Source organism: Dipodomys merriami, unplaced genomic scaffold, assembly GCF_024711535.1.
Source record: "Dipodomys merriami isolate MVZ:Mamm:240054 unplaced genomic scaffold, mDipMer1.0.p SCAF_155, whole genome shotgun sequence".
Lineage (NCBI taxonomy): Eukaryota > Metazoa > Chordata > Mammalia > Rodentia > Heteromyidae > Dipodomys > Dipodomys merriami.
Window position 1 is genome coordinate 2,095,933 of NW_027202882.1, and position 15,309 is coordinate 2,111,241.

Here is a 15,309-nt window from a genome sequence, read left to right on the forward strand (position 1 = left end):
TTTCTTTCGTGTATGTGTTTGCATGTGTGTGTGTGCTGGTAATAGGACTTGAACTAAGAGAATGAGTTTTTGCTTTGAATTTTCTGTTCAAGGCTGGCATAGCACAAATCAAGCCAGAGCTCTACTTCTGGCTTTTTGGTGATTAATTGGAGATAAAAGTCTCAAGGAATTTTCTACCCTGGCTAGCTTGGAGCTACGAGTCTTACTTCTTACCCTTTAGAGTAGCTCAGAAAACAGGCATGAGCCACAGGCACCCAGCTAGCTCCATGATATATTTATCTGGTTGGATAGTTTATGATATTTCCAGGTTAGTTTTTGTTGTTTTATTTTTTTGCCTTTTAAAAAGGATCTGAAACAGCACAGTTGTAAATCAGTAATGAAAGTACATGCGATTCTTTCTATAGGGTGATTTCTTAGTGGTAGAATTTCTAGGCTAAAGGAGCAAATGCTTTTCTTAAACAAACAAACAAACTTATTTTCTGCCAGGCACCACTATAATCCTAGCTACTCAGGAGGCTGAGATCTGAGGATCACAATTTGAAGCCAGCCAAAGCAAGAATGTCTGTGATGCTTGTCTCCAATTAACCACCAGAAAACCCGGAGTGGCTCTGTGGCTCAAGTGGTAGAGTGCTAGCCTTGAACTGAAGAGCTGAGGGACAGCACCCAGGCCTAGAGTTCAAGCCCCATGACCGACAAAAAAATTAATAATTCTATACTCTTCAGAAACACACACATATACATATCACTTACAATTTCAAAAGGGTGTTCTCATACTCTGTCACTAGTTCGTTCAATGCTCATGACTCCCCCAGAGAGAGGAGACCATTATGAATCCCAACTTTTCAGAGAATGCAAAGAGGTTTCATTGAGTGAAGCCATTCGCTTAGTGTGACACACACCACCAGCCAGTTGCTGAGTCTGCCTGCCCTTCATGTCACCTGTTCCACACTCCTCCATTCCACCACCTCATGTCCACTCCTCACTTATAACATTCCTGTGACAGAGACCTTCTAGACCCTTCTAGATCCACAATGGTGCCTGATCTTGCAACCCCCATGAATGGAGCCAGAACGGTTTCTGTAAGAGCAAGTGGATCTTGGCCAATTAACTTTTGTAGGATGATGTTCAGGGGCTCCATTCAGCATGAAGTAGATAATTTCTGGGGGTCAGATGGTTCTAGCATTGCTTTCATGGAGCCCAGGTAACGCCCTTTGGTCAATAGATCCTTGTCAGTTCACTAGTATAAATTAAAAATTCCATCATAAGATTTATTTACTGATTTATTCATTTTTCCCCCAAAGAAGATCATTGTAATTCTGGTTAAAATGCAAACCTGCACAAAAGGGCACAGAGTCTGACCATTTGCTTACACGCCTCTATCTCCTTCTAGCTTTATTGGTTTCCCGATTGTCAATGCTACAGCACTGGAGCCATAGTACCTGTCATACGTTACTGAAGGCAGTGCAGATGTAGCCCTCAGCAAGGTGCTCACAAGAGTCCCTAAGTACTAAGTAAAACCAGGTTTTCTGGGTGCTGCTTGGTTGTGGTGGCTGCAGGTGAAAGGAGCTGTAGGAGGGTCAGCACCGAAGAAATAGCAGTGCACCTGGGAGGAGCAGCTTGTGGGCCATGTGAGAAGGGATGTGGCCCTGGTAGGAGGTGGGGTTGGTAGAGAGGATAGATGGATGGTAGGGAATTCCAAGTGCTGTTGTCCTGCTGTCTGGAAAACCCATATAGGTGACAGACCAAGGCTGCTTTCCTCTTTCCTTCCCATCTCAGCAGGTGCGGCCCACTCTGGGTGGCCGAGGGAAAGAGGGAAGGAGGAGGAGGAGGAGGAAGGCAATCAGGTTCTGGCTAAGGATGGGTTCACACTCTCCAGGAAACTATAACATGGGCTCTAGAACAGCCTGGTGCAGAATTTGGAGCAATGCGGCCAGGCAGGGCGCATGGCTGTGGATGATAGCAGGCGTGGGTGTTTTATGGCTGTGGTGGTGCAGGTTTGCCGGTTTATATGACTTGACTTTTAATGTTCTGCATCTCAGGCATTGTTTCTGCAGTGCTCTCTCTTTCTCTTTCTCCCTCTCCCTCTCCCTCTCCCACTCCCCCACTCTCTGTCTCTCTGTCTCTCTCTCTCTCTCTGCTCCTAGTCATCTTCCCTTTGTTTCTGATCTTTGGAAATGCGGAGGCATCACATAGAAGTGCAGAAACAATGCAGTTCCTATGACATGCACCACATGTCTGTACACACAGGTCACCACTGTGGCCCACGTCATCCTGCAGCTCAAGGATATCCACACATATAGGACCAAGGATCAGGCTTTGTTAAAGCATGAAGCAGGCAACTTGCAACTCAGACTTTGCCCTTCACCCTTCTCTCCTCCAAAGATCTATTAAATGTGCAGACACAGAAATATGTTTATGCTGGCAATGAGGCTTGAACTCTGGACCTCATGCACTTGCTTAGCTTGTTTTGCTCCAGACTAGTGCTTTACCCGCCATTCGACTGACCCCTCCAATTTTGACCTTTTTCTGGTTAATTGGAGAGAAATTTTCCATGGATTTGTCTGCCCTGGCTGGTTTTCAACCCTGAGCCTCAGGTCTCAGCCTCTTCAGTGGCTAGGATTAGAGACATGAGCTATTAGCACTAATGTGAGAAAAAGTCTTTTCTATAAAAGGAGTTTTCTTCATTTCTGTTAATATTGAGAGATTTTCTTTTCTTTTTCCATTTTGTCCACTATGGGTCTTTAACACTGAGCCTGGGCACTGTCTCTGAGCTCTTCAGCTCAAGGTGAGAGCTCTACCACTTGAGCCACAGCGCCACTTCTGGTTTTCTGGTGGTTTATTGGAGATAAAGAGTCTCATGGACTTTCCTGCCCAGGCTGGCTTTGAACTGTGATCCTCAGATCTCAGCCTCCTGAGTAGCTAAGATTACAGGTGTGAGCCACCGGTGCCTGGTGAGAATTGTTTTTCTGAAGGGTTCCTGCTTTGGCCAGGTGGCTTGGCCCTTGTTAAATACACTTTACTTACAAACTGCCTTTTCCTGAGCACCTGAGAAGCTCCTTGAATTTTAATTACATCTACTTCCCTTTCACATTGTGAGCCTGAGCTCAGCCAATGGGAGCAGAAGAGTGGTGCCTGCTGGATCAGGGATAGAAAGGGAACAGCCAGCCAGCCTGCCTGCTCTGTGTGGTTGCTTGCCAAATTTTGACTGATGGTGCATTCTTCTGTAGAAATAAACTTAGCCTTGGTGAGTTCCTTTTGAGATACCCAGGAACTGAAAATCCACCCTACTGTCCAGATCCTTAACCTACACAACCTGGAAATCTGCATGTACACAGAAGAGTTAGGGCTAGCTGCCTGTCCTGAGCACAGCAGGGTTGCTCTATAACTGACCATAATGCACTTGTACTGAGACAGGAGACAGCATGGGCTAGACTAGAATCTCCATCAGCTCTGTGACCTTGTCTCTATCTCCTGGCTGTTCATTTGCCCATTCAAACAATAGAGTTCATGCTTAGCAATCTCTATGTTCTTCTCCAGTCCCGTTGGCCTTGTCCTCTTGCTTTTCCCAGGCTCCTTCTCTCCTATATATTTAAGACATTTTTTAAATTTGTTTATTCCTGGTGCCAGTTATGGGGCTTGAACTCAGGACCTGGGCAATGTCGTTTATCTTTTACTCACAAAGCTGGTGCTCTACCACTTGAGCTACAGCCTCACTTCTGGCCTTTTTTTTACTCATTAATTGGAGATAAGAATTGCACAGTCTTTTCTGTCCAGACTGGCTTTGGATAGCAAGCCTCAGGTCTCAGCCTCCTGAGTATCTAGGATAACATATATGAGATATTAGTGCCCAGCAATCAATTATATCTCTAAATTAAGTGAAACATACATAAAATATTAATTTCAATGTTGGACAATAAAGTGCTATAACGAATCCTCCATATTAGACTGTCTCTTTGTCAAGCATATAACTTTCTACTCTGTCAAGTCCCTTAATAATGGCAGCCCTTATGGCCAAATGGTTCCTAACAGGTCAGAGCCCCCTCCCCCACACCAGGGAGGGACTCGAGGGAGACACATATTTTGTAAGGCAGACATTCAGACAATGGCACTCATTCATGCCCCTAAACTCATGTCTTTTCTACTTGCAAAACACCTTAACTCACCTGGCACCAGTGGCTCACACTTGTAATCCTAGCTGCTCAGAATGAGATCTGAGGTTCATGGTTCAAAGCCAGCCCAGGCAGGAAAGTCCATGACACTCTTATCTCCAATTAACCACCAGAAAACCAGGAGTGGTGCTGTGGCTTAAGTGATAAAGTGCTTGCCTTGAGCTGAAGAGCTGAGGGACAGTGTCTGGACCTAGAGTTCATGTTCCATGACCAAAAACCCCCCAAGAAAACAAAATAGACACATTAACTTCATCCTAGTATTCCCCATCCCTCCATCCACAAAAAAGTAACCTTCGTCACTTATTCCAGCATTAACTTTAAAGTCTAAAATCCCTAGTATGACCTAAGTCACATACAGACCAGCTTTAAATCACACTTCCTTCTGAGTTTGTATGCCAGTGGAACCCAATGTATAGTTCTAAAACACAAGGGTGGATTGGCATAGAATGGACATCCCCATTTCTAGAGGGCTACATAGAACAAAAGAAAGGACTAGCCATTAAGTCTCCCAAATCCAACAGAGTAAGCAACATTAAATCTCAAGGATGGAGATGGGTCATCTTAATGAAATTCCATTTCGTGGACACTTAAGGCCTCAGGAAGACTTTCCTAGGTGACGCTCAAGTTTCTGCTCATGCTGAAATTTCATGCCTATGATTTCTTTAGGTTGAGGGTGTACATTGTAGCTTTGTGCTTGTGTGTGTGTGTGTGTGTGTGTGTGTGTGTGTGTGTGTGTAGCCTGGTCTTCAATCAGTCCTCTAAATATTGTCCTAGCAGAGATCTTGATAAGACTCCATTGTCACAGCCTGCTCTCTGTAGTAGCTCTGTGATAAAGCGCTTGCCTTGAGCTTAAGTCCTGAGGGACAGTGTCTGGACCTAGAGTTCAAGGCCCATGACCAAAAAAAAACCCCAAGAAAACAAAATAGACACATTAACTTCATCCTAGTATTCCCCATCTCTGCACCCACAAAAATGTAAACGTTGCCACTTATTCCAGCATCAAGTTTGTCTAAAATCCCCAGTATGACCTAAGTCACATACAGACCAGCTTTAAATCATGCTTCCTTCTGAGGCTGTATGCCAGCAGAACCTAATGTATAGTTTTAAATACAATGGCAGACTGGCATAGAATGAACATCCTCGGGCTCGGAAGGTGGCTCAGTGTTAGAGCGCTTGCCTTGCATGCCTGAGGCCCTGGGTTTGATTCCTCAGCACAACATAAGCAAAAAGAAAAAAGCCAGAAGTGGCACTGTGGCTCAAGAGGTAGAGCACTAGCCTTTAGCTGAAGAGCTGAGGGACAGCACACAGGCCCAAAGTTCAGGCCCCATGATTGGACCCTCCCAAAAAAAATTGCACATCCTCATTTCTAGAGGGCTACATAGAACAGAAGAAAGGAATAGCCATTAAGTCTCCAAAATCCAACAGAGTAAGCAACATTAAATCTCAAGGCTGGAGATGGGTCATCTTAATGATATTCCATTTCGTGGACACTCAAGGCCTCAGGAAGACTTTCCTAGGTGATGTCCAAGGTTCCGCTCATGCTGAAATTTCATGCCTATGACTTCTTTAGGCTGATGCTGTACATTGTAGCTCGGTGTTTGTGTGTGTGTGTGTGTGTGTGTGTGTGTGTGTGTGTGTGTAGCCAGGTCTTTCATCAGTCCTCTCAATATTTTCCTAGCAGAGATCTTGATAAGACTCCAGTGTCACAACCTGCTCTCTATAGCAGCTCTGTCCCTGAAGTCGGACCCTGCCTGGTCTTCAAGGCTTTTGCAAGCATCCTTTGAAATCTGGCCGGAGGAAGCCATGCCCCCATAGCTCCCACCTTCAGATTGCCTGTGGAATTCACTGTTTGTGGACAGTATACAAACAAGGCTTGCATTGTGGTGGCCTGAGGCACATCTTGGCCCTCAGAGCCACACCTGGGGGTGTGGCAGAGAAGTGCTGTGGCAGAATGTAGGGATCAGAAACTAGAACAACTCTGGGCAAGGATCCCAGTAGGTCCCACACGTACTCTGGGCCTGTGAGGGGATGGGTAACCCTAGAAATCTCTGAAATGCCTTCTAGAAGCTTCTTTCTATCCTTTGCTAATCTCCATATGATTACTTGGTCACAACTTTGCTTTTCTGTCCTCAGCACACTTTTTTATGTGTGTGTATGCGTGTGTGTGTATGAGCACACTTGTATGCATGCATGTGTGCATGCTGGTCTTGGGGTTTGAACTCAAGACATTGTGCTATTTTGCTTAGCTATTTTGCTCAAGGCTGGTGCTCTCATTTTTGGCTCTTTGCATGGGTACTAGGCCTTGAACTGAGGACTTTGAGCTCTTGCTTAGCTTTTATGCTCAGGGCTGGTGCTCTAACACTTGGGCCACATCTCCATTTCTGGCTTTGCTTTTTGGTTGGTTAGATGAAGATAAGAGTCTCATAGAGTTGTATACCCAGTCTTGGTTTGAACCATGATCATCAGATCTCAGGCTCCCTGAGTAGCTAGGATTACAGGTATGAGCCACTAGTGTACCGTGATCCTAAGATCTCAGCCTCCTTGAGTAACTAGGATTACAGGTATGAGCCACTAGTGCTCAGCTTGGACATGCTTTTTTGACTCTTTACATGGACAGTCTCAGAACTTTCCAGATCTTTCTATGCTCATTCCGTCCTTAGTGTAAATTCTGGGCTTCAGATCATTTGATAATTCCTCTCTTCTTGCATTTTACAAGAAGCTGTTCAGAGAAGCCACATAGGTTCCCGAACCTTTGCTGCCTGGAGAGATTTCTCCTGCCTGATTCCAGAGCATCACCCCACACATTCTGCATTCTATAGCATCTGAGGAGAGGGACAGAATTCACCCAGCATCTTTGCAACGTCACAGCAACGCTGGCCTTTCCTCTTGTTTCTTTCTCACACTTTGCTCAGCATGTCTAATTTCAGCTGATTCTAAGTCCTGACTGCAACTGCTGAGAACACAGTTGTTTTCCCTCCCTACCACTTTATTCTCACAGAACCTATTGCCTAATGCTTCCTTTACAAAAAAGCAAGACTCCTCATGGCATTCATCTCCAAACCCTTCTAGCTTGGGCCCTGTATCCAGCTCCAAACCCACTTCCACGTTGTTAGATATTTAGGAGAGCCACCATAGTGTACCACATGGCTCTGGGACTCATCTTTGTCATCTTAGTCCATTGGTATGACTATAACAAAATACCAGAGGCTAGACACTTTATTAACAAGAGAAACTTGTGTTTTATTGCCTTGAAAATGGAGACAAGTTCATGGCGCAGCTGTCAGAGGCTCAATTGTCAGATGATGCTACAGTTGGCTTCCAACATGGTGCTTGGAACACAGCATCTTTGGATGGGGACGGACACTTGCTGAACATGGACACCAGCAGTCAGACTCCCCTTAGATTCCTTTCTGATAGCATTAATCTCTCCACAAGGTCAGAGCCCTCTTGTCTTAAACACCTCCCCAAGTCACCACCTTCTAACACTGAGAGGATGGGGATTAAATGTTCAGCGTGTGAACTCGTGTGTGTGTGTGTGTGTGTGTGTGTGTGTGTGTGTGTGTGTGTGTGTGTGTATGTGCACTCAGACCACAGTGATCTCACTTTCCGCATCTCTGCTATAAAACATTCTGAGTGCTAAACAGGTATATTAAGGAGTTCCATGTGAAATCATATGAGCACCAGGAAACATGCCAGGAACATTAGATAGAGGGAGAAGGCATGATGGCTAGGATTTTTTTTTTTTTGCCAGTCATGGGGCCTGAACTCTGGGCTTGGGCGCTGTTCTTGTACTTTTCAGCTCAAGGCTAGCGCTATACCACTTGAGCCACAGCACCACTTCCTGTTTCTCTAGTAGTTTATTGGAGACAAGAGTCTCACAGTCTTTCCAGCCTGAGCTGGTTTTGAATCATGATCCTCAGATCTCAGCCTCCTGAGTAGCTAGGTTTACAGAAGTGAGCCACCATCGCCTGATTTTTCTAGGATTTTTTTATCCCTTTCTCCTGAATAGAATTAAACACACTGTGAACAAAAGTGTCAGTTTGTCCTCTGTATCTTGGTATTATTTCCAGGCCACCATTGTGATTTCTGAGTACTGGGATAAAAAGATTCATGAAGTTATCTTTCCAAATATATAGCATGGAGCTATATTTGGTGATGCCCATTCAAACAGCATAAGCACGTTTATGAATTCTAATTTGTATTTCATTCAGGAATCACATGGAATTAGACATCAGACTAAGGTGAGCTATATGGAAATGAAATGGACAGAATTCGAGACTTCAAAATTCTGTTGGTCAGGCAGGCCCTGTGGGCTTATGCTTGTAATCCTAGCAAGTCTGAGATCTGAGGATTGTAGTTCAAAGCCAGCCCTGGTAAGAAAGTCAATGAGACTCATGAACCACAACAAAACTGGAAGTGGTGCTGTGGCACAAAGTGGTGGAGTGCTAGCCTTGAGCAAAAAGAGCTCAGAGACAGCATCCAGTCCCTGAGTTCAAGCTCCACAATAGATCAAAAAGAAAACAAGACCATGGATACTAGCCAGGCCACACGATACTAGTTCAAGCCCCAGGACAAGCACAAAATAATAATAAAAATAGATGCAATCATGGTTCTAATGTCTGAATTAGCTCTTACTTGTTGGAATTCTCTTTATGAAGGGATCGAGCTATTAGGGGACACTGAGAGGAGGTGAGGAGTACAGAATTCAGGCCATTCTCAACGTTTTTGTGTGACCCAACACTCAGTTCCATAACCTTGATGGCTGAGCTGTGGGGTGAGTTTTATAGTCCTTGCCTTCCCTCTCAGGGGTGCAAAGCATTCATTGAGTTCTTCAGGTAATAATGGTAGTGTGCATGCTCTTAGGAGGTCTCCTCATCTCTATAATCATGTGAAGTAAAAATGGTGTTTCCACAGCCCTGCAAAACCACCTCCACCAGCACATTGACCCTATGGGAAGGTAAACATATGGGAATTAAAAACACTCAGGCTGAGTCTGAAGCAGTGAGACAGAGGGCCTGCACCATGCACAGCTCCTCTAGGGTGGAAATCTGCAGCTGGTGGGTTACCATTTGAGCCAAAGCTCCGCTTTCAGATATATATATATATATATATATATATATATATATATATATATATATATATCTGTATATCTGTATATCTGTATATATACATGCTATGTATATATACAGATATATATTGAAATATATATTATGAAACCGTTATTTATTTAATATATTTTTTGTAAATATACCGTACAGAGGGTTACAGTTACATGAGTAAGGTAATGAGTACATTTCCCATGGAAGCATTGTTACCTCCTCCTCTGTTTTTCCCATACCATCCATTCCCTCCCTACCTCCCCATTCCTCCCTCCCCACCCTCCACCAGAAGTTGTAAACTTCATTTTCAACAAATTTCTTGTACATCTCATTGTTACAATGTGTCAACCTGTATCTTTATTTCAGCATTTTGTTATTTCTCTTCCCTTCCCCAAATTAGAAAATTGTATATCCAAGATGCAGGGCACTACAATCAGTGAACCAGGGGTTATACCATGGGGAAAGAACAGACAAAAGAAACAAAAAAATCACATAGTACATTATACATACATTAAAATAACAGCAAGAAAGATAAAACCCTTGTTTCCCCATCTTGGGGTGGGGGGAGTTCATTTCATTTAGCATCATCTTATATGGTCATATGACAGGCTTTTTTTTTTTGGGGGGGGGTCCGGTCATAGGGCTTGAACTCTGGGCCTGGGCGCTGTCCCTCAGCTCTTCAGCTCAAGGCTAACGCTCTACCACTTGAGCTGCAGCGCCACTTCCGGCTTTTTTCCTTTTGCTTATGTGGTGCTGAGGAATCGAACCAAGCGCCTCAGGCATGCAAGGCAAGCGCTCTACCACTGAGCCACCTTCCCAGTCCCGACAGGCTTTTTTTTAACCTGGGCTTTGAACTACGATCATCAGATCTCCGCTCAGATTAAAGATGTGAGCTACCCATGCTTGGCTTTGCTCAGAATTTTTATCCCAAGGGTCTTCTGCCAGCTCTCATTTGGCTGGGGGAGGAAGAGACACCAGTGGGAAAAGGAAATGTGAGCTTTTGGTGGAGGGGGCTAGTGGAAGCTCAGTAGAACTTTCTGGAAGATGGAGTTCTGTATCACCATCAGGGCTTCAATGCTTTGGACTTCCAGTATCCACAATCACTTTTTTTTGTGCTATAAGTGGGGCTTGAACTCAGGGCCTGGATGTTGATCTTTAGGCTAGCACTCTACTACATGATCCATAGCTCCACTCTCATCATTTTGGTGTAAATTGGAGATAAGAGTCATAGATTTTCTTGCCTAGGCTAGCTCTGAACCTTCAGCCTCAGATCTCAGTTTCCTGAGTAGCTTGGATTACAGACCTGAGCCACCAGTGTCCAGCTTACAATGACTTTTTAACGAGAGGTAGCTATAGGCAGCCTGTAGGTAGCTGACTTGTTAGATGGGTTTGGTTTAGTACCAGCAAATTGTTCCTGGAACTTAAGCTTGGAGCTTGGGTGCTGTCCCTGAGTTTTTGTGCTCAGGGCTGCTGCTCTATCACTTGAGCCTCAAGTCCACTTCCAGCCTTTTGGTTAATTGGAGATTAGAGTCTCATGAATTTTCAGGATGGCTTTGAATCATGATCCTCAGATCTCAGCCTCCTGAGTAGCTAGGATTACAGGCATGAGCCACTGGTGCCTGACTTTAAAATGAGATATTTTCACATGCAATTCATATGTGTTTCTGGCTCCTCTGGGACACCAGATTTTTTAATAACATTGGTCTTTTTTGCCATTCCTGGGGCTTGAATTTAGGGCACTGTCCCTGAGCTTCTTTTGATCAAGGCTAGCATGCTATCACTTGAGCCATGGCACCACTTCTGGCTTTTTCTATTTATGTGCTACTGAGGAATTGAACCCAGGACTTCATGCATGATAGACGAGGACTCTACCATTAAGTCACATTTCCAGCCAATATTGATCCTTATACGTCTTCAGTAGTATACTATGAGAAATTGGTGTGTGTGTGTGTATGTGTGTGTGTGTGTGTGTGTGTGTGCATGCATGCATGTGTGTGCATATGTGTGTGTACATATGAATGAGTATACACCTTGCTTTGCACTTGCCCAGAGCTCTTTAGTTCCATAACTCTTGACCTGTCTAGCCATTTTAATACTTGATGGCCCAATCATTTATGACACCTGATCCAGGCAATCATTTTACCTTAGAAGTAAGTACATGAGGCCCAGATAAGGTGTGTGACTTTATCAGAGTCACACAGCCTCCACCACAAACAAAGTAGGCACTGTTTACATAATATGAAGTTGCCCTGTGGCTCAAGTGGTAGAGTGCAAACTTTGAGCAAAGGAAACAAAAAAGCCAAGAGCAAGTGCAAGGTCCTGAGTTCAAATCCTAGTACTGGCACAAAAGACAAGGCTTTCTCTGCATCTCTATGTCATGGCATCTCATTTACCTCAGAGATGATCATTGTTAAGATTCCTGAGTGCTTACTTCAACATTTTATTTGGATGAATCTACTAAATTCTTTCTCCCCAGTATTTTAACACAACAGTAATTAGGCCACTCATGCTATGTGCAGACCTCCTCCATTTTTGCTTAACATTTCTGCTTTCATTTCAGCACACAGGACTCTTTTATTTATCTCTTTGATTGGCCGGTTGTGGGGCTTGAACTCTGGGCCTGAACACTGTCTCTCAGCATTTCAGCTCAAGGCAAGTGCTCTACCACTTGAGCCACAGCACCACTTCTGTTTTTCTGGTGGTTTATGGAATATAAGAATCTCATGGACTTTCCTGCCTATGCTGGCTCTGCGACCCTCAGATCTCAGCTTCCTGAGTAGCTAGGATTACAGGTGTGAGGCACTGGCTCCTGGCTTTATTTATCTTTGATGGCTGCTTATGACAGATGAACTTTAGGCTATTACTCAGGACCAACAAAGTTAATCCACCAAAAAGCACAGACAAGAAACATCGTAGACTTTGTGGATCCTAGGATCTCTGTACCCACTCTTCTTCCTTCCTCTTCTTTTGAAAACTGCTTTAACAATGCAAGGATTATCACTAGCACACACCAACAGTCTGATGTGGCTACTACCTCTGGTCTCGAATCACAGCTCATTTACTCAGGCCTAAGGTAGTAAAAACAATATGTATCTACCAGACACTTTGGGGGCACATTTCAAGCAAAATCATGACCAGTCTTGCCTCAACCTTTGCATCTCTGAGTAAGAGAAGAAATCATGTGGAGACAGTGATTCACAGACTCCAGGCTATTCAGTGGGTATAGCAGAGCTGCTGGAAGCTCTTCAGTCATTCCTTCAGAGAGCTCTGTCCATTGTGCTGATGATTCGTCCCCTGCTAGAGGCTTACTTGGAACTTGTCTTGGAATACAGAATTGGAAAGACTCATCTTTTTCTCAACTTGAGAGGGAGGCTCAGAGAATAGCCGCACCCCTCCCCCAAATGCTGCTTTATCTCTTTCCTCCTTTTCTTTATTGGTCCCACTTTTGTTGTTCACAGTCTTTGGTGATAGCCCTGCTGCCCACACTTTTAGGGCCAGTGAGTGAATCCATGTGGTCAGGAGGGGAAAGGAGTTGTTTCATCACTTTGGAGGCTTCTGGCTACCATGAACAGAACCCCCTGGCACAAATGAATTTAAATAAAGAACATATACCACATCAGGTATATACCATGTGCAGGTACAGAAGGAGGGATGTGTCAAGGTAAGACGCAGAGAGTAGCTGGGTGGGGATGCAACATGGTTTATTTTGGCATATCTATTCAACATATTAAGTCCATCTTTGGGAATAAGATGGGTGGCCTTTCTCTAGGAGACATTGCCTGCCGCTGCTTCACAGAGACGGGAAACTTCTCCCCTCCTCCCTTACACCCTTGACATGCATTCCCTCATTGGCCAGAACTCGGCCACCTGGCCAATTGCTGAGCCAATCATTGATAAGAGGGATTTAGAAAACCAGCCCTGGCGGAGAAAAATTCTCTGGGGTTGAACAGATAGCTGTTTGGGCTGCCACTGCCCTTTTTAAAATTTCAGTGTATTTTTGTTTGTCAAGCAGATCACATATAGGACACTGGCAGAAAGGAAAGTGGGAAGAACTTTTCTTCTTCAGGGGAGAGATAGGAAGAGTTATTTCTCTGCAAATCCCTTATCTGAGTAAACCTAGGTCCTGGGGATGAATGGACTTGGAGGAAGGCATTAGAGTGACAGAGAGGAAGAGGAAGAGGTGAAGCTTCAGAGTGAAGCCCGCCTCCTACTTCCTTTTCCATCTTTCTTTGCTTTTTCTTTTTCTAAAATTTCTGTTCTCTGCAGAGACCCAAGTATCCAGAATAGAAGCTCCCAATAGGTTTATCTACTCATTTATCCTTCTCTGGGAACATTTGCTTTGTTAGTATTGGAAAGATTTATTCACCCCATCTTTGTTTTCACCCTTGTGGGCTTTTTGCTTATTATTGGTTGTTTTTTTGTTTGTTTTCTTGCTTTTTCTTTTTTTTACCAGTCCTGGACATTGTCCCTGAATTATTTCTTGTTCAAGCCTGCACTCTACCACTTGAGTCACATCTCCACTTCTGGTAGTTTCTTTTGTTTAATTTTTTTTTGGAGGGTCCGGTCGTGGAGTCTGAACTCTGGGCCCGGGTGATGTCCTCAGCTCTTCAGCTCAAGGCTAGCGCTCTACCACTTGAGCCAAAGCGCCACTTTCCAGCTTTTTTCTTTTTGCTTATGTTGTGCTTAGGAATTGAACCCAGGGCCTCAGGCATGCAAGGCAAGCACTCTACCACTGAGCTACCTTCCCTGCCCTTGTGGTTTCTTTTGTTAGTTAATTAAAAAGAAGGGTCTCACAGGCTTCCCTACCCAAGCTGTCTTTGAACTGCGATCCTCAGATCTCAGCCTCCTGAGTGGTTAGGATGACAGGGGTGAGCTACAGGCACCTGGCTCTGCTGATTTTATTTTAAGTTTAAAATGGAAAAGATTCTCTTTGAAATCTTTGCTTATGTATATCAAATGTCACTGCAGAGTTGGAACCAATTTACCAAGTGTTTATATCATTTCATTCATTCCCTAATGCATTCATTCTTTCATAATCCTGTAATATCATAAGCACAAGTCCAATGCTGGCCCTTCTTTCTTGCCATAGGGAGGATTTGGGTATGCCCTTTGAGGCCAGACTCCCAGGAGAGTCAAATGAAGAAATACCAAGGACTTAGGCAAGTACTGAGAAATATAGTCCCCAAATTCCTTCCATGGAATTTTGCTCCAGGATCCATGCTGCCTGAATCCTGGAATAGGTCACCTGCCTAATCTTGTTTCACAGACAAAGATGGCACAGGTCAGCTGATGCTTTCTGTTGATCTCTCCTCCACATCTTCAGAAAGGAAACCACATGATTGCATGACCAGAAGATCATGTGATCGTGTGACCACACGTCTCTTTCGCTGCTCCAAAGATGGCAGACACGTGGGATGGGGAACCACATTGGTTTCTGCATCAGGCAGACTTATTTCTTCCTTCTCTACTCCTGTTCTTCAGTTTTCTGGTCTACCTAATGGGAACAAAAATAATGTTTACCTCACTGGGTGATTGCAAAGATAACTCATGGGAAGTCTCTGGTCTAGGCCCTGCCTCTAACAGTGCTCAATACAGTGTATTCTTTTACCTACCTGAAAGTGTATTTTAGTCCCAAACAGTACTATTTTCATAAGCAGAGAAGCATGATCATATGCTGTTGCTGTTTAGAAGGAGGTCATCAGCAAAAGGTTGTTGCTCAGACTGGGTCTCTGTCCTGCCTGGGGGCTGGAGTTGTTTGGTCACCCCATGCCTGTCGCTCCCTCAACATGTTAGAATTGAGCTGCATGCATCACTTTGAACTATGATTACTGCCAGTAAACATTGGGCAGATGACTGCATTGGAAATGATTCTTGAAGAGTTCAGCAGGACAGAATATACACAAATGCAGAACATAGACAACTAGACTAGGAGCCTTGACCATTGACAAATGTAGAGTAGCAAAGAGATCAAGGAGAAAATTCCATGATTATTTCATCCAAAGAAATACCAACTGGTTGTGGAAGTTTGGGTAGATGGGTCT